Source organism: Trachypithecus francoisi, unplaced genomic scaffold (genome assembly GCF_009764315.1).
Source record: "Trachypithecus francoisi isolate TF-2019V2 unplaced genomic scaffold, Tfra_2.0 Lachesis_group4, whole genome shotgun sequence".
NCBI lineage: Eukaryota > Metazoa > Chordata > Mammalia > Primates > Cercopithecidae > Trachypithecus > Trachypithecus francoisi.
In genome coordinates this window covers 34,587,899-34,615,120 of record NW_022681469.1, presented here as the reverse complement: position 1 = coordinate 34,615,120, position 27,222 = coordinate 34,587,899, and the positions used below count along the sequence as shown (strand labels likewise).

The 27,222-nt window shown below is 37.3% G+C and overlaps 1 long non-coding RNA gene across 1 annotated transcript; it reads right to left on the bottom strand.

Annotated features, from left to right (window-relative positions):
• Positions 1-672: 672 nt before the first annotated feature.
• On the bottom strand, positions 673-2,741 carry LOC117073048. Its single transcript, XR_004433081.1, has 2 exons — positions 2,275-2,741; positions 673-1,181 (listed from the first exon to the last, which is right to left on the bottom strand). It is a non-coding gene; the product is annotated as an uncharacterized LOC117073048 (long non-coding RNA).
• Positions 2,742-27,222: the final 24,481 nt, after the last annotated feature.

Here is a 27,222-nt window from a genome sequence, read left to right as displayed (position 1 = left end):
TGGCAAAATGCAAAAAAAAAAAAAAGCCTTTCTAAAAGGATTCAAGAAATCTAAACAAAATATTGTAAACTTGAGTTGCATTGATCACATTTTCATGTTGGTAAATTACTGCATGAATGAAAAACAATTACTGTACATGTAAATGACTAAAGAAAATAGGACTAAATGTGGGGACATGGGGAAGTAGGAAATGTTGGTCAATCAACAATTTACTGAGCCACTTCTCTTTTAATTACTTTAGAAGAGACAACTGATGCAGAAAATAAGATTCTTTACCTTGCAAAGTCTCAAATCCAATTAAAGGAAGTAGATAAGCATAAACAACAGAAAACATAATTAACAGATTCTGGCAAGTAAAATGCACAAATATGATTTTTCGTAAAAAACAAAGATACTCTAGAGAAGACATAGATCTTCTACATATAAATATTAGGTGGAGGGAATGCCTTCTAGGTAAAAATACTTCTTTTAGCAAAGGCATAGATGTTCTATCAAGTAAAATAGATCCTTAGAACAGCAAGGATGCCAGAACGGCTCATGGAAGTGACTGTGATAGGGGCGAGTTAGACATTTGTAATGATGACAATATCAGGGTAGAGTTTGTGAGACTAAGACAATTTTAAATATAAATTCAGGCCAATATGCAGGTGCTATAAACTTCTAAAAAAAGAATTACATAAAGAAAATTTTTATAAGTATATAAGGTTATACGGGCCATAAATATAAATGCAAAAAATGGTTCATATGGAATTGTTAAATAGCCATTGCTCTTTGCTTCTTTACTTCTTTCCGCACATTCTTATTTTTCCTTTTCCCACAAATATGCATGTGTGTACATACTCACGCCATCATTTTTTTCAGTTTTTTTGTGTGTTTTAAATTGGTTTTCCTTGTAATAATATCTCCTAAAACCATTATCAATTTTACTCCCATGTGTGTTTCTTTATGGATCCATTCTGGTGATATTTGGTGATTTCTAAATCCTCTATATAGAGTTCATTTCTTTGCAGCTCTCTTGTATTTTCATCTGTAGTATTTAGATGTCATCAAAAAGAACACCAAAGTTTTCAAAGATTTCAATAGGCCTCACAGGTTATTTACTCCTACTGTCTTTCTTTCAATATATGGGAATACAGGAACTGTCTTATTTTTGTTGTTGTTGTTGTTGTTGTCATTAGCAACTAAGGAAAAAGACAAAAGTAGCAAAAAAAGAAAAGGGAAAGAATTTATAGGTTATACAATATAACTACAAAGTACAGCTATAAATGTTTGATACATTGTTACATGCTAGGCACCCTGCACAAATATTTACTAACGTCATTTAACCCTGATAATAATCTTACTAAGTAGGAGCTGCTATTATCTCACTTTATAGATGAAAAACCAGGATATTAGAGAAGTTAACTAATCTACCAAAGGTTACACAAGCTATGCAAGATGAAGCAGGAATTCACACCTTGGGCTTCTTACTTCAAAGTTCCTGTGTTCAACTGCAAGACTGGCCCTGTCTTAGCCCTGATTTGTGTGTTCTAAAGCTTCATCCAAGCAGCATTTTGAAAGAGTACACAAAAGTAAAAGTAATCAAAAGTGTCCTTTTCACTAATGCTATTTAGATAAGACTAAGAAATTATAATGATTTCCACAGTTTATATATTCCACAAAAATAGTGTTGAATTCAAAAACTCTCAGAAACACTATTTTTAAAAGTTATAACTTGTGTGATACATATGCTACAAAAGTTTTAGAGAGGCCTCAGACGGGTATGGATATTCAGCTTAATCCACTCATTCAAGAGGACATTTGTCCAAAAAAGGAAGGAATAGAGGTAAGAAGGACAAAGAGAAAGGAAGAGAAGAAGGAGGAGGAGAAAGGGAGGGAGGAAGAGAAGAAGGAAGAGGAGAAAGGGAGGGAGGAAGGAGAAGAGGAAGAGAGTGAGGCAAAAACGGAGAGAAGAAGGAAAAAGTAACTGAAAAAGAGTTAACTTGATTACTAATGATTTAGTTAAATTACTAAATGTAAATAACAAAATGGTATAAGATGGCTTCAAGAAAAAAGTTAAAGTCATAATCATAGAAAATTTAAAACACCTGCATAAGACTTTATAATATATGATGCATTTGGATGTTAGGTGAGTTCAGCGAAAATATATCGGGTCGTAAACAGAAAGATATAAGAAGAACACAGAATAAATAAAATCCCTTGAAGATTCACCTTTTTCTATTTTCTAAATTTATCGAAGTCTTAATGCTCTGTACAAATTCATTCCCCCCGTACCTCTCAACATTTCTTCAGTAAGTAGTTCCCATCTTCGTATAATCTGGTCTGGGTTTTCTCTCCCTTTATACAAGATGTGTCCTGATTGCACTGACATGACTCCCAGTGATGTAGGATTTTTCTTCTCAGTCACTTTGCAAGCCGGGGAGTCCCAACCAGTGATGCCCCACTTGGGTCTAGCTGGGCCGTGCTACCATGCCCCAGCTCACCTGTTATACTGCGTTCGGTGGCTCCCAAGTTCTCGTACCACGCCCAGGAAGAATGAGGATATGCAAGACATTGAAGGGTGAGGAGGGCAGAGAAGAATCTTACTGAGCGATAAAAAATGGCTTTCAGCAGAGAGGAGACGGGGAGTGGAATAGTTCCCCTACCCAAAGGTAGGAAAAGTTCCCGCTGTGTAGCTGGGTCTGGGGCCTTTTATGGACTGAGAATGGGGAGTGTGTGCTGATTGGTTTGGGAGTATGCAAAAAAAGTTAAAGCAAAGACATCACTCCAAGGTGGGCACAACAGTGTAGAAAAATCAGTTAGGAAAGAGTAGTTATATGTAAAATAGGCGAAGGGTGAGGACCAATCAGAAGAGAGCATCCCAAACAGGAAGACAAGTTCTCAGTCTGGTCTGAGGATTTAACTTGTTGCTTGGCTTTTCAAGCCAAGCACTTTTCACTGTTCAGGCTTTTCACTGTCTTCAGCTTGGAAGTGGGATTTCACCAGGGACCCGCCCCATCTGCCTAGGCATTTGGCTGCCCCCTACTGCTCTCGAGATAGCCTGTGGCCACCTTCTAGAGAGAAAGGTTATCTTCCTCACTAACCTTTCTTTTAGCCACCATTTATCACCTGTAGGGAGAGTAAGTTGTGGGAACCTGTTTTTCTTTTACCTAGGCCTGGAATACTATATGAAGGAATGTCTCTCTTGAGAATAGGAGGAAGCATGGAAAATTGCATTTTTGGATTTCATAAAAGTCTGGATCAATGCAGCCGGAATAAGCAAGAAATTAGAAATGGATGTAAACTTTGAAGGAAATGACTTGTATTTCTGTTTAAAGATGCTGCTATACTAACAGGATACAAATGCCTTGGAGAAGGAGAAAAGGACCTGAGACCTTTTTCTAGAGAGATTACCAGGAATGATAGCCCCTGAAGGTTAATTCATGCAGAAGGATTGGAAAACATAATATTTTGTAAGGTCAGTTTTGATTATGTCATAAATGGAGCAATGTCAAAATATAGCATAATTAAATAAAAACTCGAAACTTGAAATCATTTAACTAGTTCCTCAACTCTAAATCACTCTAAAATGTCTCACTAATTATGTTACTCTCATGGGTTTTCTATCCTTTATTTTTTTGAAAAGTGCCAAAATCTATTCATTTCAAAGCATTCTATAAGAAAGTAAAAAAGTGATCCTTTGACCCCATTTAACATATGGACAGTCCAAATTCCCAGAAAAGCTAAATGATTTTATCCAACCCCAACAAAAGGTGAAAAGATGAAGCCAAGACAATTTTAGGATTTGATTTTCTTCTATCATATTAAAGAGTTAATGTATTAATAAGAACAAGAAATTTCCACAAGTATACTGAGAAGATACATCCTGAAATATTTTAGCTTAAGGATGTCCCATTGCAGTCATAATCTTATTCTCTACCCCCAAACCATTTTCTCATTCATTTTGAGATGCATTAACTCTGAAAGAAACATTGAGGCCGGGCACAGTGGCTCACCCTTGTAATCCCAGAACTTTGGAAGGCCAAGGTGGGTAGATCACCTGAGGTCAGGAATTCTAGACCAGCCTGGCCAAAATGGTGAAACCCTGTCTCTACTAAAAATACAAATATATATATATATATATATATATACACATATATACATATATGGAGAGAGAGAGATTTTCCCAAAAGTAAATAACTCCTAAATTTTTCAAGTTTTAATGCCCTATGATTGATTTTTGTGACACTCTTCTTGCTAGGATTCTAGGATTAAGCAAAAATATTCTACAGGTTAAATTATTTTCCCCAAGGGCATAATAACAAATTTATTAATTCATTGTCTCTCTCTTCCTTACCTCCTTCCAACTACTTTCATTTAACTATTATTCTTGTACTTAATTACTTGATGTCATAATTGTGAACATTTTATTTTTAAAGTTGAAGTAAATTGATGTTAGCGGTATTTTGGATGAGAGGCAGTATTGAATAGTGGTTAATTACGCACTCTGTGGAGTTAGACTGCTTACATTTAATTTCCTACTTCCCCACTCATTAGCTGAGTAACACAGGCAAATCTAGCATAAGCAAGACCATTATTTGTCCCAGTCCCATCATCTATAAAGGAATATACTAATAGTAACAACCTCACAGAATTGTGTTGAAGATTGAATCAGTTAAGCTATGGAAAGAATTTAGAACCATGCCTGTTGTGTCATTCATTGTGTAAGTGTTAGTTATTACCATTTCTATTCTTTTAATGCACTGCTTACTAGATGATTAGGTGTTGATTTGAAGTTCAGAGCTACTATGGTCATCGTATATTTTCAAGTCATTCACAGAATGATGTCTACCAGATTCTAACCCAGAAAAGTTCGGCACTTTGACACATAGATTCTCTGGCAACCAGTGGCATGTGCGTGGTCTTGGCTCATCGGAAGACCCCTTGTTGATTTTGCATCTGGACTTAGTGGGCCAACATTGTGTGATGTACAAGGTGTCACTGAAGCCTGCAGGGGACCCAGCCATCATAGGAAAATGACAGGGCTTATTGTTCCTGTGGGGGAGCAGACACAGAGAACAAATCACTTAACTCTTTCAAGTGAGAACATCCTAGTTTAGATTCTGTCTTGGAATATGAACTTTTCTGACCTACAAACAATCAAGTAAAATAGTATTATCAGCAAAGTTTTACTGACATCTTGCCCCTTCCCTCCTCATCTCTTCTCAATGGTACCAAGCTTAGCTTTCTCCATAAAGCATCAGGGTTACGGGATTTTGTTATCCCCATAAGCATGTCTGTACTGGATGCTTTGAAGTTTCTTCTAAATTATTGTTTTAAAATACTTATGTTCTGAAACCACTGTAAAAAACAACTTCTGTTTAATTATTTCCCAATATTCACTAATATGCTATACAGAAAAAACAAACTGTCCGTGTATTAGAAATATGCTGTCACCATTGATGAAATTCCAGAGTATTATAAGAAGATTTTACCATCTGGAGCTCTGCAAAAACACAGATTTTTAAAAATAGTTTTGAAAAACATAATATCTTTTATAATATTCAAAATAATCTAATAAAAGTTTCCCATACATGTAAAACTCAATGATACGTGAAACTTGCACTCCATGTCAAGTGTTATTACAGACATGAAAACAAACTGGCATCAATAATTGTGAACAAAAATGTCATTGTATACAGACAGTGTTACAAGAGAACTCTCTGCCCTTATCAGTTTGGTGAATAGTACATTGTACTGTTTTGTAAATTTAGGGCACAAACTCTGTCGTATTTAAGCTTGAGTTTTCCTATCTATAATATGAAGTGCCTAGAATAATGCAGATGCTTAATAAATGCTTATGAAATAAATAAATGAATAAATATCTAGGTCTTTGTATCTGTATATATAGTTATATATATTTATGTGTGTGCATACGTGTGGTGTTGTACAGCATAGTATACACACACATATATGTACACACATGCATATAGCATCACATATATATATATATACACCCACACATATATAGCGCTATTGCTTAAAACGTTTAATGCCCTCTTACAAGTTGTAAGCAATATTTCTATTAGAAAAATGTCCTTGAAGATATTTCTCTTGAAATTCAAAACGATTACTATTCTTCTTAGTTATAATTTCAGGTGATTATGTACTAGGTTACATAAAACCTACTTTCTCAACCAGATGATAGGTAAACAAAAACCATTCTTTCTTAAGTCTACAATCAATTCTTATTTCTAAGAAATAAAAAATAATATCTAAAATAAAATAAACTGGAGAGAGAAGGGAGGGAGTATAAATATGTACTAAAAGTTAGCTTGCAGTGTCAAAAAAGTGTTGTCATAAGTTTCTTTTAAAAAATGATTTGAAACATTTTTACTAATGTCAAGGTCTCCAGTGATGAATCTCATAAATATGGTGGTTTAGATAAAAAGAAGAATCACCAGATAAATAATTTGTATCTATAATATATAATGATTTGTTGTTTTAAAATGTACCAGTAAAGCAAGGGAACTGATTTGACCTTAAGGTGATACTGTAATTATTTCTAGCGAATCCCTTTATCCTATTTGAAAGACCTATATTGTATTGTATTATAAAGAAAACAAATAAACAATTAAATCCTGTAATCAAAGCCTAATATAACAATAACTGAAAGATAATTTATGAAGAACCATTATAAATGAATCTCTCTCACCTCAAAGATATGTGTGAACAGAATGAGTAAGAAAAGGAGCCGGAAGGAAAAGGAATCTGCAAATTGTGATTTCCGTATGCTGATGAAAGTTTAATTAATTTGAAACACAATCTGTTAGGAAAAAATTGTTTTAGGTTTTATTAATGGTTAAGATGCTTACTTTTAAAATTCATTTCTTTAAAAAGTTCTGAAACTAAGTATTCCCCATTTTTGGACAATTGCCTTCAGTGGCCTGAACCACATTTTAACTTTTGGAAGCTCAGTGGTTTATTTGCAGGATCACGTCAAACTATTGGAGGGTTGATGTCTGCTTCAAGATGTAAGGAAGAAAAAGAAGGGAAGAGTGGTTGTCAAGTTACTATTTTCCTTCATCTAAAGCAATGTTCTCCACGTCGAATGAATGTTGGAATCATTTAGGGAGTTTTTTAAATTACAGAATATTGAATGCCATCCCCCAAATTCTTATCGAATTGATCTGAGCATGGCCTGGGCATCAAAGACCTTAAAAGTTACCCCAAGTAGACCAGGCGTGGTGGCATGCCTGTAATCCCAGCACTTTGGAAGGGCAAGGTGGGCAGATCACCTGAGGTCAAGAGTTTGAAACCAGCCTGACCAACATGGAGAAATCCCATCTCTACTAAAAATACAAAATTAGCTGGGTGTGGTGGCGGCCACCTGTAATCCCAGCTACTCGAGAGGCTGAGGCAGGAGAATCGCTTGAACTCGGGAGGCGGAGGTTGCGGTGAGCCGAGATTGTGCCATTGCACTCCAGCCTGGGCAGCGGAGCAAGACTCCATCTTAAACAGAAAAACAAACAAACAAACAAACGAAAAGTTACGCTAAGTAATTCTAGTGTGAAACTAATTTTGAGAACCACTGGTCCAAATGGAATAGGAATAAAAATTTTAAGGAATGGCTTATAGTTTAAAAATCCTGGGGAAAAAAATACCCAATTCAATTATATTCTTCGTTTGGTCTCTCTTCCATTGGCAAAGGCCAGAATTTTTGTTTATTATGTTCATTTGGAACCTAAGGCCTCAGATAAAATTGCATTAAAAACAATGTTTACAATGCCTTATTAATATGATTTATTAAATTTTATTTAATTTAACTGAATAGTTACGAAAATACCTATTATCTGTCCTAATGTTTTAGGACATTCAAAGTTGGATAAGATCTGGTCCCCTTTCTCAAATAGCATGGAAACAGGTGGAACAATAGCTAGGTCAACTAGAGTCAGATGCTACAAATAAATCAGACCTAGTCAAGAGGCTAATGGCTTCTTGAATAACAAAGGAATATCCCATAGTTCTGATACTAAAGAAACAAAACAAGCTTCAAAAACAGCATTAGCCCATAGACATATAACACTGCATATGATTGTGCCTAAGAAAGTGGAGAAATCAGACATTAACTGATGAACTATGAGATGCATTGTTTGCCAGACTGGGAGGCTGAAGGGGTGTCTTGTTTTCAGTAGTGGAATTTGAGATCTGAAGTAATCAGTTAGAAGTCTCAACATTCTACTGGGCTTACCGTGAAAGTGCTTTCTAGGTGCCAATTATATTTTCTAAAATTTCAATCAAGAGCATAATCATGCATATTCAATTGAATACGTTTCTTTTAGATTTGCCATGAGCTTATCAGATGAATATGATTCAGTAAGATCTGGCTCAGAATCTCAGTATGAATTATTTGTACGTGTAATGAAGACACTTGCACACACTGTGTGTGCATGTGTGTGTGTTTCTATGCTGCAAGTTAGCTTGTATAGTGACACTATACATGGCTACAGAAGTCAAATCTGTCATTGTACGGGTCTGGGGTAGTGTGCAGATACAGAACGTAGGATTATAAAAGGACACTAGTGAACTTCGAAAATATGAATATGTTTACTAACCTGAATATAATGATGACTTCACCGGTATATACATATTTCAGAACTTAGAATATTGTACACTTTACATATGTTCAGTTTATTATGTCTATTATAAATCCATAAAACTTTTTTGAATTGGGGGGTAGGAAATGACTGATTTTTTTTTTCATTATCCTGAAACTCCTTCCTTCTATGACATAATAGGGATATTCTCTTACAGTACCTTCTACATTTAGAACTTTAATTCGTTTTAGGAATATGTTTGGAGTATGTGAATGGTAGCTTCAATGATATTGTCAATTTTTTATGTCCAAACCAGTTCTGTCAATCCATTTTTTTTTTTAAATCCAGTTTTCCCTATTGGTTTGCTATGTTTCCCCTATTATATGTCTGGTCCTATATCTGTTTCTGTGTTATTTTATTTGGTTGCTCTATTTTTTTCTCTCTGCACTAGTATTACACTCTTTGGATTACTATAAATTTACAGTGAGTCTTTTAAAACAAGCACCCCATCCCTCTTCTATTTGAATATTGTCTCTACTATTCTTCGAGACCTTTGATCTTCTATGTGAATGTTAGAACTTATGTAAACAAATTCACTTCTCACATTGAATTTTAGGAAAACTGTGTTGGCTATACTGCTGAAAATTACCATGATAGCACTGATGCAAGACACATGAGCCCTCAAATTGGAGCTTAGCCCATGAGAGTTCTTAGCTTTGCTCAGGAAAGAATTCAAGGATGAAACCAGTGGTGTTAAGCAGCAATACTTTATTGAACTGGAGCTGCTCCACGCAGAGCAGGGCTAACTCATAGGCAGTGTGCCCAGAGTTCGGCAATGTATGATTTCTTGGCAACGGTTTTTATGCTCACGTAAACCCACTTTCGGTTACAAGCAAATTGAGGGGCATGTTATTTAGAACTTTCCAGAAAAGGGGCAGTAACTTCTGGGTCATTGCCATGGAAATGGGTGGTGACTTCTGGGTTGCTGTCATGGCATTGGTGGGAGGATCTTATATTAATGAGCAATGAGGGCAGCTAGGGATCACCTTTTTAGATCACCATCTGCTGGCTCTTGCTGATTTTTTCACTTTATTCTGTCTGGACCAGATCCTGTTTTGGTCAGCATGATTGTGAGCAGGAAACAAGTCCTGCTAATCTCCTACATCAGCATGAGAGAGTCACCCTTTTCAATATTTGTAATAGTTGCTTAGAGTTGGAATACTTAAAAACTTGCCAATTCTGTGCAGTAGATGTAACTGAATGTGTATCAAACACAAAAGTAGTTTAGTGATTTTTCTATCGATTGTGGATAAGGGTGGGAAAAACACCAAAAAATGGACAACAAAAGCAACAATGCCTAGAATGTGCAACAACAGGACTCATTTGTTACTGATGAAAATGCAAAATGGTAAAACCATTTTTTGAAGACAGTTTCTTGCAAAACTAAACGTCTTCTTACTGTATGATCTATGATCTAGCAATCATACCCCTTGGTATTTACCCAAAGGTGTTGAGATTTGTATTCACACAAAAACATGCACAGAGATATTTATAGCAGCTTTATTCATAATTGTCAAAACTTAGAAGCAACCAAGATATACTTCAGTAGGTGAATAGATAAATAAACTATGGTACATCCAAACAATGGAATATTATTCAGCAATAAGAAGAGACGAGTCATCTCTCTCTCTCTCTTTTTTTTTTTTTTTTTGAGACGGAATCTTGCTCTGTCGCCCAGGCTGGAGTCCAGTGGTGCAATCTCAGTCTTTTTTAGGCCACAAAAAGATATAGAGAGAGCTTAAATGCATGCTACAAAGTGAAAGAAGCCAATCTACAAAAGCTATATATGGTATGACTCTGACTATACAATATTCTGGGAAAAGAAAATGAGGAAGACAGTAAACAAATCAGTGGTTGCCAGGGGATAGTGGGGAGGGAGGGATGAATAGGTGGAGCACACAGGATTTTCAGGGCAGCAAAACTATTCTGTGTGATACTTTAATGGTGGATACATGTCATATATTTGTCCAAACCCATAGAATGTATACCACAAGTAAACCCTAATGTAAATTATGGCCTTTGGGTGATAACAATGTGCCAGTATAGGTTCACTGATTACAACAAATGTACCACTCTGGTGTGGAGTGTTGTTAACGGGGAAAGCTATGCCTGTGTGGAAGCAGGGAATCTATGGAGATTATCTGCACTCTCTGCTCAGTTTCGCTGTGGACCTAACATTGCTCTAAAACATAGTCTATTTAAAAACAACAAACATAGCAAAACACCTTCTGAGCTTTGTCAAGGGTGAGAAAACATAGGAAAACTTTATTTCATGTGCAACTCCAAAATGTGTGTTTTTGAAACTGTCAGATGCAAAATGATATGATTTTGTTGATTAAGATTGTTCTTTGTCTACGAAAGGTTTTTTCAGTTCTATATTTGGCTTTTGATGGACAAATCATCACTCTTTCAAATCTTTGTTGAAATCACCAGAATAAAGGAGGTATTAGACCTGGCTCCATAGCATTTGTTCTTGTCTCATAAGAGAATTGCCAAGTGGAACAGAGCAATAAGGAAGGATGATAATCTGTGTCTGGAAAACCACTCCAACTGCTGATCCAGGGTCATGGGAAACAGCTCAGAAAATCACAGCTTTGCTTCTCCATCAACTTTTCACTCTATGAAGGGATTTAAGTATTCTGGCTCTGAAAATGAATAATTTTTCCTTCTTTAACCAGAAAGTGCGAAGAAAGGCATAATCAGAGTCCTCAGGAGTAATTTAAAAATTGTCATGTCTAAATGAGTAAACTTTTCAACAAATAAATAGCTTTATGAATTTGTTTCATTAGGCAGAAATGAAAAAGCAGATTCCACTCTAGAGCACAGAAAGTTTTGACCATGGTTTTGCAATGCTGGATAAGAATATTCTAAATTCTAAGGTAAGATGTGCTCTGCGAGAGCCCTGGGAAAAGCAGGCTGTTGCCAAGTAAAACAGATTTAGATTGAGAAAAGGCTATGGGGTCTTCGCACTAGTTCTCCTTCCATCACATAAAGATGTGCACAGGAACAAGTGCATTTCACCATAACCTCTGCTTTCACTACTTAAAAGACAACATGCCCTCTTTATGGTAGCCAAGAGCACAGACATTACAGTCAGACAGCCTGGGTTCAAATTCTAGCTCTGATATTTGCTATCAGAAAGATTTGGCCACATTGCTTAACCACCTTGTTTTCTTATCTGTTAAGATATAGAATCTACATCAAAGCATTATTATAAAGGTTAATACAAAGATTAAATAAGTTGGCCGGGCGCGGTGGCTCAAGCCTGTAATCCCAGCACTTTGGGAGGCCGAGACGGGTGGATCACAAGGTCAGGAGATCGAGACCATCCTGGCTAACACGGTGAAACCCCGTCTCTACTAAAAAAATACAAAAAACTAGCCGGGTGAGGTGGCAGGCACCTGTAGTCCCAGCTACTCGGGAGGCTGAGGCAGGAGAATGGTGGGAACCCGGGAGGCGGAGCTTGCAGTGAGCCGAGATCGCGCCACTGCACTCCAGCCTGGGCGACAGAGCGAAACTCCGTCTCAAAAAAAAAAAAAAAAAAAAAAAAAAAAGATTAAATAAGTTAATACATGTAAAGTGCTTAAAGCAGAGTTTAAAATTCATGACAATTTTGGGCTGGATATTTTTTGAATTTTAACTTACTGGTGATTCTTTAAGCTATATAAGACAGAAAGTTTCGACCAGGCATGGTGGCTTACCCTTGTAATCCCAGCACTTTGGGAAGATGAGGCAGGTGGATCACCTGAGATCAGGAGTTCAAAACCATCCTGGCCAACACGGTGAAACCCCATCTCTACTAAAAATACAAAAATTAGCCAGGCATGGTGGTGGATGCCTGTAATCCCAGCTATTCAGGAGGCTGAGGCAGGAGAATTGCTTGAACTCAGGAGGTGAAGGTTGCAGTGAGTGAAGATGGCGCCATTGAACTCCAGTCTGGGCAACAAGAGCAAAACTCCGTCTCAAAAAAAAAAAAAAAAAAAAAAGAAAGAAAAGAAAGAAAAGAAAAGACAGAAAGTTCCTTGTGTTGTAAGATGAAAAAGAAAATCAGCAATGTACCTATTTTAATAGTTTCATATAGCAACTCTCATTTTCTCATTATGATTAATCTTGGTGGTGACAAAGACCTGTTTATTCATTCACTTATTGTTTGTTCAGCAGTTCATTAGTTGCTTAAAGTCTAATATGTGCCAGTCGTTGTGTGATGGTTTGATGATCCAAAGGCATATCAGATACAGAAGACATGTGAAGAAGTTGTTATTAATTGTGACAATATAATGGAATGTTTATTGCAAGGGGGGTCATGGGAAGTCTTCAGAGGGGAAGTGACATTTGATCTGGATTTTGAGCATGAGAAGGAATTTGCAGATGTAAAAGGGAAGAAGGGCTCCTGTACAAAGAGGATAGTGTGCTACAAGATTCAGGGATAAGAGTGGGCTTTACCCAGGGCACAGAGAAACCTTTCATGTACTGGAAGGCAAAGCTTTGTGTTGAGAAGCATGCAGAAAACAAGGAGGTTGCAAAGGCAGGTTGGAACCTCATAGTGAAGAATTTAACCAGAAAGTATGGACTAGATTCTTCAGAAAAGTAGAGGCAAAAGTCCTTCAAGTATGAAACACCTCCACTTCATAGACTGCATTAGTTTTCTATTACTGCAAAACAAATTACCAAAGACTTAGCAGCTTAAAATAACACAAATTTATTATCTTACTATGTCAGTGGATCAGAAATACAGCATATATTTGTTGGATCCTTTGCTTCTGGGTGTCACAAGGCTTAAATCAATGTGTTAGTGCAACTTCATATAAGGCTCAAGTAGGGAAAGATCTACTTTCTCGTTCTCTAAGGCTGTTGGCAAAACTCATTTCTTGTGATATGTGACTGTGGTGTTTTCTTGCTAGCTGCTGGCTAGGACCACTCCAAGCTCCTAGAGACTGTTCTTGGGTTCTCGGCATATGGTCCCCTTCATAAGCCCGCTCACATCATAGCAACTTACTTCAAGGACAGAGCAGGATCTTTACCACGATTTGAGTCTTTTTCTTCAAGGAACAGCTCAGTTCTTTTTAATGTCTTACTTGCTTAGATCAGGCTGGTTAAGGACAATCTCTCTTTTTTTTTTTTTTTAAGTCAACTGATTTGGGACCTTAATTATATATGTAAAATTCTTTCAGCTTTATCAGGTAGCATAACTTAAAGGAAGTGACCATCCCGTCATATTCATGAGTTCTGCCCGCATCCAAGGTGAATGGAGGTACAGGGGATGTAAATCAGGGTAGGAAACATAGAGGCCATCTTAGAATTCTGCCTACCACATAGACTTTCTGCTTTTGTGGGTTAATGGGCTGACTTTGATCTCCATAACGTCTTCCCCAAATACTTATTTTAAGAGTTCTAAAATAATCATCTTTTCATTTCCTCAGCCCTTTTCCAGATTTTCATCATGCCAAATGGACGATGTGCTAGATTGATTTGACCTTGCAATAAATCTTATTTTTTCAGGAGGGACTAACTGTGACTAGGCCTGGGTATCTATTACCAAAGTTATTTTCCAGTCATATCATGCATAGATTGTTATGTATATTGGAAATGATTCGCTAGTTGAAAGCACATTTAAAAAAAATTTTAAAAACTCTTAATATGCTCAGTGAAGCAAATAGTTTTAAATTCCACCATTAGTAACATTCATCACTTGTGCATGAAGCAAACATATCATTGAATTTTCCCAAAGATTGGGAAACACTCAGTAAGATGTGTTTAAAGATTTATAAGCTGAAGTTGTTTAGAAAATAGCTCGACTCTCTGACAGCATTTATTCTTGGCCTGATATAAGCCAAGGCACAGAATTTAAAGCAGGGAAAGCTCCATTGTCTTGAAATCAATGAAAATGTTGTGGAGACAATTTCATCCCAAAGGCAATGGAGCAAAAAGAAAATAATCAACTTCCTTCAGTTTCTCTCTGTGTCTTTCGTGTTGCTTTTGAAGGGATCTATGATGTGGGAGTAATTAAATGTTCCCAAAGAATACAAAGGAACAGATTAAGCCTTGGTGATGTGAGAGAACTTTAGTGAACAAGGCAGACAATTAAGTATGTTGATGGGGCATTGCATAGCTTCTAACAACTAGCCCATGGGAAACAATATGAAAAAAAGGGAGAAAAATAAGAAATCATCATTTGTGAATAACTTTTAAGAAGACAGAACAAATTCGGGATTACAAAATTGTTCTATGGTTTGTCAATTGGAGATGGGCATGTTCTTTTTAATCAATCACCCCTTATCATAATTCTTTCTATTCATTTTTCTTTAAGTGGGTTATAAAGCTTTATGTTTTCTTCCTGGTTGTGTGTGCCTGAATTTCATATCAGGGAATCTGATTTGAAAGAATATAGAATGATCATACCTTTAACATGTCACTATCCTGTAGTGTTCTCCCCTTGCTGGACCAAGGGCTGCAAGCAAGAGACAGACATGCTATTAGTACCTCCACACCCCATGCTACTTTCTCATTTGTCCAAGCCAAGCAAGACATATTTAACAAGCACATAGTATACTATGATGCTAAACTCCTAATGTTTCAGAATCAGATATTCATGCTTTGTATCCTACCTTTGATATATATTGATTGCTTAAATATACCAAATTAATAAATATTTCTATTTTTTCTTTTCATTTTTAATTTCAAAGCCCTTTATTTTTAATAAAAAGATTTTAAATCTAATTTCTGCATGTCACAGGGGTTTGGTGTCATATTATTTTATCACCCAGATAATAAGCATAGTATCTGGTAGGTAGTTTCTCAATTCTCACCCTCCTGCTACCCTCCAACTTCAAGCAGACCCCAGCGTTTGTCACTTCCTCTTTTGTGTCCATGTGTACCCAATGTTTAACTCCCACTTATAAGTGAGAAGGTGTGTTATTTGGTTGTCTGTTCCTGCATTCGTTTACTTATGATAATGGCCCTCAGCCCCTTCATATTGCTGCAAACGACATGATTTTGTTCTTTTTTATGGCTGTTTTAGTATTCCATAGTGTATATGAACCACATTTTCTTTATCTAGTCTACAGTGAATGGACATGTAGGTTGATTCCATGCCTTTGCTATTGTGAATAGTGCTGTAATGAACATATGTATGCATATGTCTTTATGGTAAAACAATTTATATATTCCTTTGGGTATGATATAGTTTGGCTCAGTGTCCCCATCCAAATCTCATCTCAAATTATAATACCCATGTGTCAAGGGAAGGACTTGGTAGAAAGTGATTGGATCATGAAGGCTATTTATGTTTTTCTCATGATAGTGAGTGAGTTCTCAAAATATCTCTTGGTTTGAAAGTTTTTGGCAGTTTCTCCTTCTCTCTCTGTCTCTCTTGCCTCTTTGTGAAGAAGATACCTGCTTCCCCTTCACCTTCTACCATGATTGTAAGATTTCTTAGGCCTCCCCAGCCATGGGGAACTGCGAGTCAATTAAACCTCTTTTGCTTATAAATTACCCAGTCTCAGGAAGTTCTTTATAGCAGTGTTAAAATGGACTAATAGAGAAAATTGGTACTGAGAGTGGGGTACTGCTATAAAGATACCTGGAAATGTGGAAACGACTTTGGAGCTGGGTAATGGGCAGAGGTAAGAAGAGTTAAGAGGGTTCAGAAGAAGACAGGAATATGTGGAAAGTGTTAACGGTGGAGGATATCCAGGTTGTTGACATCTTGAACAAAGAATTGGACAAAACACACAAACAAAGCAAGGAATGAATGCAGGGTTTTATTGAAAATGAAAGTATACGCCACAGTGTAGGACCAGGTCTGAGCATAGGGGCTCAAAGTCCCCATTCCAGAATTTTTGGGGTTTAAATACCCCCAGAGGATTCCATTGGCTACTTTGGGTACTCCCTATGTAAATGGATTAGGATGAAGTGACGTTACAAAATCATTTATGCCCTACGGAGAGGATATTTCCTGCTATAGTTGAAGTGTGAATTGGCCTTATTTTCCCTGCCTCCACACCCTATTTTCCCGCCTCAGACAAGACTGGCACTTCCTAGAACCTTGTTGAATGCTTTTGACCAAAATGCTGATAGTGATATGGACAATGACATCCAGGATGAGGTGGTTCAGATGGAGATGAGGAACTTATTGGGAACTGGAAGAAAGGTCACTCTTGTTATGATTTAGGAAAGCGATTGGCAGTATTTTGCCCCTGCCCTAGAGATCTGTGGAACTTTGAACTTGAGAGAAATGATTTAGGCTATCTTGTGGAAGAAATTTCTAAGCAGCAAAGCATTCAAGAGTTAACACAGCTGAGGGATCAAGACCATCCTGTCCAACATGGTGAAACTCTGTCTCTACTAGAAATATAAAAATTAGCTGGGTTTGGTGGCATGTGCATGTAGTCCCAGTTACTCAGGAAGCTGAGGCTTGAAGTGAGCCGAGACTGTGCCACTGCACTCCAGTCTGGCAACAGAGCATGACTCTGTCTCAGAAAAAAAAAAAAAAGAAAAGAAGAAGGTAACCCAACCTGGCTTTTTCTGACAGCGTAAACCCAATTTTCTGGGAATAAATTCAAGCCAGTAACAGAAATTTGCATAACTAATGAGCCAAATGTTAATAGCCATGCTATGGGGAAAATGCCCCTGGGGCATTTCAGAGATCTTCACGGTAGCCCCTCTCATCACAGGCCTGGAGACCTAGGAGGGAAAAATGATTTTGTGGACTGAACCCAGGGCCCCACTGCTCTGTGCAGCCTCAGGACACGGTGCCCTGCATTTCAGTTGCTCCAGCTCTAGCCATGGCCAAAAGGGACCAAGCTACAGCTTACACCATAGCTTCAGAGGATGCAAGCCCCAAGCCTTGGTGCCTTTCACGTGGTGTTGAGCCTGTAGGTGTGCAGAAGACAAGAGTTGAGCTTTGGGATTCTTCACCCAGATTTCAGAGGAGGTATGGAAATGCCTCTATGCCCAGGCAGAAGACTGCTGCAGGGGCAGAGCCCCCATGGAGAACCTCCACTAGGACAATGTGGAGGGAAAATGTGGGGTTGGAGACCTTACACAGAGTATCCACTGGGGCATTGCCTAGTCAAGCTGCGAGAAAAGAGCCACCACCCACAATGGTAGATCCACCAATAGCTTGTACTGTGCACCTAGGAAAGCTGCAGACACTCAATGCCAGCTCATGAAAGCAGCTGCGGGGGCTGTATCCTGCTGAGCCATAGGGGCAGAACTGCCCAAGTCCTTGGGAACCTATCCCTTACATAGGCATGCTCTGGATGTACGACATGGAGTCAAAGGAAATTATTTTGAAATTTTAAGATTTAATGAGTGCCCTGGTGAGTTTCAGACTTGCATGGGGCCTGTGGACGCTTTGTTGTGGCCAATTACTCCCATTTAGAATGGGAATATTTACCTAATGCCTGTACCCCCATTGCATCTTGGAAGTAACTAACTTGTATTTGATTGTACAGACTCATAGGCAGAAAGGCCTTTCCTTAGATGAGACTTTGGACTTGAGCTTTTGAGTTAGTGCTAGAATGAGTTAAGACTATGGAGGAACTATTGGGATGGCATGATTGGTTTTGAAATGTGGAAAGGACATTAGAGGAGAGCAGGAGGGAGAGAAAAAAAAAAGGACATGAGATTTGGGTGGGGCCAGGGTGGAATAATATGGTTTGGCTCTGTTTCCTCATGCAAATCTCATCATGAATTGTAATCCACACATGTCCAGAAAGGGATATAACAGGAGGTGATAGGATCATGGAAGCAGTTTCCCCCATGCCGTTCTCTTGATAGTGAGGGAATTCTCATGAGATCTAATGGTTTAAAAGTGGCAGTTTCCCCTGTACTCCCTGTGTCCTGCTGCCATGTGAAGAAGGTGCTTTCTTTGCCCTTCACCTTCCACCATGGCTGTAAGTTTCCTGAAGTCTCCCTAGTCATGCAGAATTGTAAGTCAATGAAACTTCTTTTGTTTATAAATTATGCAGTTTCAGGGAGTTTTGTAGCATTGTGAAAATGAACTAATACAGGGTATGTATCCAATAATGGGGTTGCTGGGTAAAATGGTATATCTGTTTTAAGTTCTTTGAAAAATTGCCACACTGCTTTTCACAATGGCTGAACTGATTCACATTCCCACTTGCAGTGTATAAGTGTTTCCTTTTCTCCACAACTCACCAGCATCTGTTATTTTTTGACTTTTAAAAAATAGCCATTCTGACTGGTGTGAGATGGTATGTCATTGTGGTTTTCATTTGCATTTCGCCAATGATTAATGATATTGAGCATTTTTTTATATGCTTGTTGGCCGCATGCATGCCTTCTTTCGAAATGTGCCTGTTTATGTCCTTTGCCCACTTTTTAATGACATTGTTTGTTTGTTTAGCTTGTTAATGTTGTTTAAGTTGCTTATAGATTCTGAATAGTAGACCTTTGTCAAATGTATAGTTTGAAAATATTTTCTCCCATTTTACAGGTTTTTTTGTTTACTCGGTTGATAGTGTCTGTTGTTTTGCAGAAGCTCTTTCATTTAATGAAGTTCCATTTGTCAATTTTTGTTGTTGTTGTTGTTTCAATTGCTTTCTTCATCTTCATCATGAAGTGTTTGCCAGGGCCTATGTTCAGGATGGTATGCCCCAGGTTTGCTTCTAGGATTTTTGTAGTTTTCACTTTTACATTTAAGTCTTTAATCCATCTTGAGTTGATTTTTGGATATGATGTAAGGAAGGGGTCTAGTTCTAAACTTCTGCCTATGGCCAATCTGTTATCTCAGTGCCATTTATTGGATAAAAAGTCCTTTCCCCATTGCTTAGTCTTGTGAACTTTTCCAAAGATCAGATGGGTGTAGGTGTGCAGCATTATTTCTGGGCTCTCTATTCTGTTTCATTAGTCTATGTGTCTGTTTTTATGCCCTAATCAGATTGTTTTTATTATTGTAGCCTTGTGTCATAGTTTGAAGTTTAGTAATGTAATACCTCCAGCTTTATTCTTTTTGCTTAGGATTATCTTGAAGTTTGTTGTTTTTCCATATAAACTGTAGAATAGTATTTTTTCTAATTCTGTGAAAAATGTAATTGGTAGTTTGATAGGAATAGCACTGAATCTGTAACTTGCTTTCAGCAGTATTGAATCTTTCTATCCAAAAGCATGGAATGTTTTCTATTTGTTTCTGTCACCTGTGATTCGTTTGAGCAGCGTTTGGTAATTCTCACTGTAGAGATCTTTCACCTCCCTGGTTAGCTATATTCCTGGGTATTTGATTCATTTTGTGGCCATTGTCAAAACAATTGCATTCTTCATTTGGCTGTCAGTTTGGACGTTGTTGGCGTATATAAAGGCTACTAATTTTTGCACACTGATTTTGTATTCTAAAACTTTTCTAAAGTTGTTTATCAGAACAGGGAGCTTTTGAGCAGAGGCTATGGGATTTTCTATATATAAATCATATAAACTGCAAACAGAGATAGTTTGACTTCATCTCTTCTTATTTGGATGCCTTTTATTTTTTCTCTTGCCTGATTGCTCTGGCTAGGACTTCCAGTAATATATTGAATAGGAATGGAGAAAATATATATTCTTGTCTTATTCCAATTTTCAAGGGGAGTACTTTCAGCTTTTGCCTATTCAATATGATATTAGCTGTGGCTTTGTCATACATGGTTCTTATGATTTTGAAGTATGTTCCTTCAATGCCTAGTTTGTTAAGGGTTTTTTAACATGAAGGGATGTTGAATTTTATCAAAAGCCTTTCCTGCATCTATTGAGATAATCATGTAGTTTTCGTTTTTAGTTCTGTTTTTGTGATTAATTATATTTATTAATTTGTGTGTGTTGAACCAACTTTACATCCCAGGTATAAAGCCTACTCGATTGTGGTGGATTTGGTTTGCTAGCATTTTATTGAGGATTTTTGCATCAGTGTTCATCCAGGATATTGGCATTAAGTTTTATTTTTTTGTTGTGTCTTTGCCAGGTTTTAGCACCAGAATGATGCTGGCCTCATAGAATGTGTTAGGGAGGAGTCCCTCTTCCTCAGTGTTTTTGGAATAGTATCAGTGTGAATGGTACCAGCTCTTTTTTATACATCTGGTAGGATTAGGCTGTGAATCTCTGCTTCCAGGCTTTTTTTGGTTGGTAGACATTTTGTTACTGATTCAGTTTTTGAACTTGTTATTTGTCTGTTGGGGATTTCAATTTCTCTCTGGTTCAATTTTGAGAGGTTGTGTGTATGTTTCCAGGAATCTATCCATTTATTGTAGGTTTTCTTGTTTGTGGGCATAACGGTGCTTTGTAATAGTCTCAGTGGATTTTTTTTTTTTTTCATGGAATCAGAAGTAACATTGTCCTGGTCATTTCTGTTTGTGTTTATTTGGATCTTCTCTTTTCTATTTTTATGATAAAGAATAAAATTATTAGCTACCAATAAACACATACCTACCATGTGTTTACTGGTGGCTAGGAGTTAGCCAATCTTATTCATTCTTTCAAAGAACAAACTTCTGTACTTGTTTAACTTTTTTATGGCTCTTCACATGTCAATTTCCTTCAGTTCAGCTCTGATTTTGATTATATCTTGTCTTCTGCTAGCATTGGGGTTGGTTTGCTCATGTTTTTCTATGTCCTCTAGGTGCCATGTTAGGTTGTTAATTTGAGATTTTTCTAACTTTTGATGTGAAGTTTTAGCACTATGAACTTTCCTCTTTACACTGCTTTAGCTGTATCCCAGAGATTTTGGCATATTACATCTTTCATCTCAGTTTCTAAGAATTTCTTGACTTCTGCCTTAATTTCACTGGCTCCCCTAGTCATTCAGGAGCAGGTTGTTTACTTTCCATGTAATTGTACGGTTTTGAGTGATCTTAATATTGATTTCTATTCTTATTGCACTATTATCCAATAATGTGGTTGGTATAATTTCATTTCCTTTGAGTTTGCTGATAATTGCTTTATGGCCAATTGCATGGTTGATTTTAATATATGTGTCATGTGGCAGTGAGAAGAATATATATTCTGTTGTGTTTGGGCAGAGATTCCTGTAGATATCTACTAGGTCTGTTTGGTCAAGTGTTGAGTTCACATCCTGAATATCTTTGTTAGTTTTCTGCCTTGATGGTCTGTGTAATACTGTCAGTGGGGTGTTGAAGTCTCCCACTATTTTGTGTTATCTAAGTATCTTCATAGGTCTCTAAGAAGACGTTTTATAAATCTGGGTGCTGTTATGTTGAGTACATGTATACTTAGGATAGTTAGGTCTTCTTGTTGAATTTAGGTCTTTACTATCATGCAATGCCCTTCTTTGTCTTTTTTGATCATTGTTGGCTTAACATCTGTTTTGTCTAAAATTAGAATAGCACTACCTGCTTTTTAAAATTTCTTATTTGTTTGGTAGATTTTTCTCCATCCTTTTTTTTGGCCTGTGGGTGTTAATGCATGTGAGATGGGCTCTTGAAGATAAGAGATCTATCTTTTGGGTCTTGCTTCTTTATCCAACTTTCCATTCTGTGCCTTTTAATTGAGGCATTTAGCCTATTTACATGCAGCGTTGATATTGATTTGTGTAGATTTAATCCTGTCCCCATGTTGCTAAACTGGTTATTGTGCAAACTTGATTTTGTAGTTGATTTATAGTGTCAATGGCATAGTACTTAAGTGTGTTTTTGTGATGGCTGGTAATGGCCTTACCTATCCATATTTAGGACTCCTTTTAGAACCTCTTTTATGAAAGGTCTAGTGGAAACAAATTTCCTTAGCATTTGCTTCTCTGAAAAGAATCCTATTTCTCCTTCATTTAGGAAGCTTAGTTTGGCTGCATATGAAATTCTTGGTTGGAATTTTCTTTTAAGAATGCTGTATAAAGTCCCCCAATCTCTTTGGGCTTCTATGGTTTCAACTAAAATATCTGTTTCTAGGCTGATTGGGTCCCTTTTTAAATGACCTGCTCTTTATCTCCAGCTGCCTTTAATATTTTTTCTCTCATTTTGACCTAGGAGAATCTGATAACTATGTGTCATGGGAATGGTCATCTTGAATAGTATCTTGCAGGAGTTCTCCACATATTCTGAATTAGCATGTTGGTCTCTCTAGCAAGGTTGGAGGTATGATCATGGATAATATCCTCAAATACATTTTCCAGGTTGCTTGCTTTTCCTCCCTCTCTTTTAGGAACACCAATGAGTCATAAATTTGGTTTCTACATAATCCCATATTTTATGGGTGTTTTGTTCATTCTTTCTTATTCTCTTTTTTATTTTTGTCTGACTGAGTTAATTCAGAGAGCTCTGAAGATTAGAGTCTTAGAGCTCTGAGATTCTTTCCTCAACTTATTATATTCTGCTCTTAATACTTGTGATTGTATTTCAAAATTCTTGTAGTGAGTTTTTCAGCTCTATCAGGTAAGTTTTGTTATTTCTTAAAATGGGCATTTTGTCTTGCAGCTTTTGTATCATTTTATTGTATTCCTTGGTTTTCTTGGATTGGGTTTTGACTGTTTCCTGAATCTCGATGATCTTCATTTATATCCATACTCTGAGTTCTATGTCTGTCATTTCAGCCGTTTCAGCCTGGTTATGAACCGTTGCCGGGAAACTAGTGTGGTGATTTAGAGGTAAGTAAACTCTGGCTTCTTCAGTTACTGGAGTTCTTGCACTGATCCTTTCTCATTTATGTTGTTTGATATTCCTTCAATCTTCGAAGTTGCTTTCCGTTGGTTGGGGATTTTTGCTTCTTCGATGCCCTTGGGATTTCAATTGTGCTAAATGGTGGGTTCAGTCTACTGTCTCCATTTGAGGAAGATGTGTGCTGTAACTCTCGGGGGCTGGTATCGTGCCCTAGCTTTATTCTCTGGACCCTCGAAGTTAGAAATTCACTGCTCTAGAGGGTCCAAGGTGTTCCTGATCTGCTGGCCACAGCACTATGATGAGACATGCTGTTCAAAGTGTTTTGTCAGGGTAGTGTCAGTGGGATCCACGCTTTCTCACACATACTAGCCACTGCATCAGTGTGGTGGGGTGCACACATGTTGGCTGTGGCAGGGTACCAATTGGAGTAGGGTGGTGGCATTCCTATGTGCACTTACACTGGTGGCCACAGTGGTGTTGGAGGGGTAGGGCGCTGGTGGGGTTGGGGTGGCTGGTGACAGTGCACACTGTCACATACAGTAAAAATTTCTAAGTGCCAGTTCTGATCAATAATACCTTATGTCCTACAGTTATTAAAGAGTTGGATAATAAAAATACACCCCAAATAACTAGCACTCCTTAGTAATAATGTTTAGTACTATTCTTATCATATTATTATTAAGATTCTTTGCCCTCAGTTGGAAGAAGGAACTCCTCCCCTCAATCATCCGCTATGAAATTTTCTTAATGACTTTCTATTTTATATGCTGGCATTTCACCTCCACAATGTTGATAAAAACCACAAGTGTCAGAAAGAAAAGGTTAAATGTAAAATCATCCTCTATGGCAAGGCTATGAAGGTGGATAAACAGGTTAACTCATTTATCCTTTCATTATTTTTAAAGAAAAAAAATTATTGAGTAAAATATATCTGAAGTATTACAAAACTGTTACTCAAGTACCTTATAGCTTTTGACTTCATCTAAACAATTAAAATTCATAAATAAAATGATTAGTAAGTAGGACTTGGAATTTCCCAGGGAACATTTTCCATGTTTCAGGAAGGAGAGTATTTACAATAAAGAATGGTAGGTGAGTGCCAAGGATGAGTTATCACAATGAACACAGAAGTACAGGCAAGGGTGGACAGGAATGAACACTGCTCTGGGATCCTGTGTTAGGAAGGTTACTATAGGCACAAATTACAGAATAAAGAATGTTGGTTTCTATTGCTTAGGGCACACTTGGGCTGCCTTTGAATTCCGGGAGCTCTTCTTATTTGTTTAATGTGGGGTCTCCAGTATGGACCAGTAGTCCTCCCTCTTTGAAGAATGTTTATGCTTTATGTCCCAGTTTTATCTTTGCCCTCTTTTCAGAAAGCTCTCTGGTCTCTCTCAGGCTCAGTAACTGCAAAGGTTTCCATAGTCTTCTGCCAAGGCAGTCCATTTCTGAGGTCTGAAGTTTCCCTATTCAGAGTGGATGGACATTTTTGGTGGAGGGATATCCTTGCACCATGCTACCTCTGAGACTTTGGCCTTGGTAACCAAGATAATCGAGCAAAGGGAGCAGCCCAGCCTTCAGTGACATAACAATGACAGGGAAGTAGATTAGATGACTGTTACTTGTTTTATCTTTTAAAGTTAAAAAAAACTCATATTTTACCTGTAATTTTATGTCAACTGTGATGAGTGTGCATTTCATTTTGTCTTTTTCTTTGAAAAAAATGATGTGGTTTGAAAACATGTAATTTACATGACACTGAATTTCTACATTCTACTTAGAGGTCATATTTTAGTATAAGGTAGTGGTAACACACTAAACTTTTATTCCTGAATTTTATTAACTCTAGGGCTCAATAAGCTGATAATTTAATAACATTATTGATGTCTTATATCTAATTAATACTTTTTACATTTGAAAAAAAAACAACACTCCAGTATGGGCAAGAAGTGATACTCTATCTCTACACACACACACACATACACACACACACACACAAAGTTTAAAAAATTAAGTGGGCGTGTTGGTGCATGCCTGGATTCTTAGCTACTCAGAAGGCTAAGGTGAGAGGATTGCTTAATTTTAGGAGTTCTGGGCTACAGTGAGTTATGATCAGACCACTGCACACCAGCCTGAGTGGCAAGAGTGAGTCCTTGTCTCCAAAAAGAAAAAAAAAAGAAAAAAGAAAAAAGAAAGATTGAAGGAGAAAAGAAAAAATAGGAAAGAACAAAATAAATAAATAAAGAAGAAGAAATCATTTACATTGCCGTTACCTAATGTTTTATTTTCTGGTGCTTGTATAAGTAAGCAAAATACATGAGCATCACATACCATGCTCAACTACTGTGTGAAATTTTGTTTAATTCATTACCAAACACCTGCAACAACCTCCTAACTGGTTTTTCTATCTATAATTTTGTTTGAAGACCAGAAATAAGAGGTTGCAGCAAGATTCAAAAATTGCTTAAAACTTTATTTTTTTTCCTTTTGGCAGTACTCACAGGTATGTTGGAATGCTAAGTGTCCAAATATTCCTATTTTTGTCTGAATTCAAGTAAATCTATAGACAAGAAAAACAGTTTTCAAAAAAGAAAAAAGAAAGCATAATAAAGACAAGAATAAGGCATAAAATATAGTTTAAAAGAAATTTATGTTAGTGGCTAAAATATTTGATACTGAAAATGTGTGGCGAATTCTCAAGATATTTTTCGAAATCTAATTTTTGGAAATCAGAAAATAATTTTTGGTTATCTCTTTGGAGGGCTCAAATCCAGCCCAGGAAAGGCAGATTAGTGAATTGAGTTACACTTGAAGCAAGTGCCATACCTTACTCTTCTCTGTTAGCTATGTATATTTTCTGTGTGATAAACTGTGGAGGCAACAGTATTTCAGGAGAAAAAAATGAAGCCAAAAGCTTACTTTCAAATATAGCCATGTTTCCTGAATAACTTGTCAAAAATCTTAAATTTGCTAAAGGCAGTGTCATGTCTAAGAGAGTATGAAATGTTTCTCATTTGTGTTAGGCTGTTCTAACATTGTTATAAAGAAATACCTGAGACTGGGTAATTTATAAGGAAAATAGGTTTAATCACTCACAGTTCTATAGGCTTTACAGGAATCATGATGCTGGCATCCACTCAGCTTCTGAGGAAACTTATAATCATGGTGGAAGGAAAGGCAGAAACAGGCACTTCCCATGGTGAAAACAGGAGCAAGAGAGGAAGAAGGGTAAGTACCACATACTTTTAAACATCCATATCTCATGAGAACTCACTAACTATTGTGAAGACAGCTCCAAGCCCTGAGGGATCTACCTCCATGACCCAAACACTGCCTACCAGACCCCACTTTCAACATTAGGGATTATATTTAAATATAAGATAAAAGCAGGGACAAATATACAAACAATATCAATGCAACCCTGATCCCCCTCCAAATATTATGTCCTTCTCCACTGCAAAATGCAACAATGTCTTCCCAATAGTCCCTCAATGCCTTAACTCATTTCAGCATTAACTTTAAAGTCCAAAGTCTCATCTGAGACAAGGCAAATTCCTTCCATCTACGAGCCTGTAAAATTAAAGACAAGTTATGTACTTTCAAGATACAATGGAGGTATAGGCATTGAATAAATATTGCCATTGCGAAAGGGAAAAATCAGCCAAAAGATAGGGGCTACAAGCTCCACACAGGTTTGAAACACATCCATGTGGTATTAAATCTTAAAACTCCAAGATAATCTCCTTTGGCTCATTATCCTCCATATCCAGGGCACACTGGTGCAAGGGGTGGGCTCCCAAAGTCTTGGGCATTTCAGCCCCATGGCTTTGCATGGTACAGCCCACAGCTTCTGTCATGGGCTGGAGTTGAGTACTTGTGGCTTTTCTAGGTACAGGGTCAAACTGTTGATAGATCTACCATTCTCAGGTCTTGAGGATGGTGGCACCCTTCTCACAGCTCCACTAGGCCGTGCCTCACTGGGGACT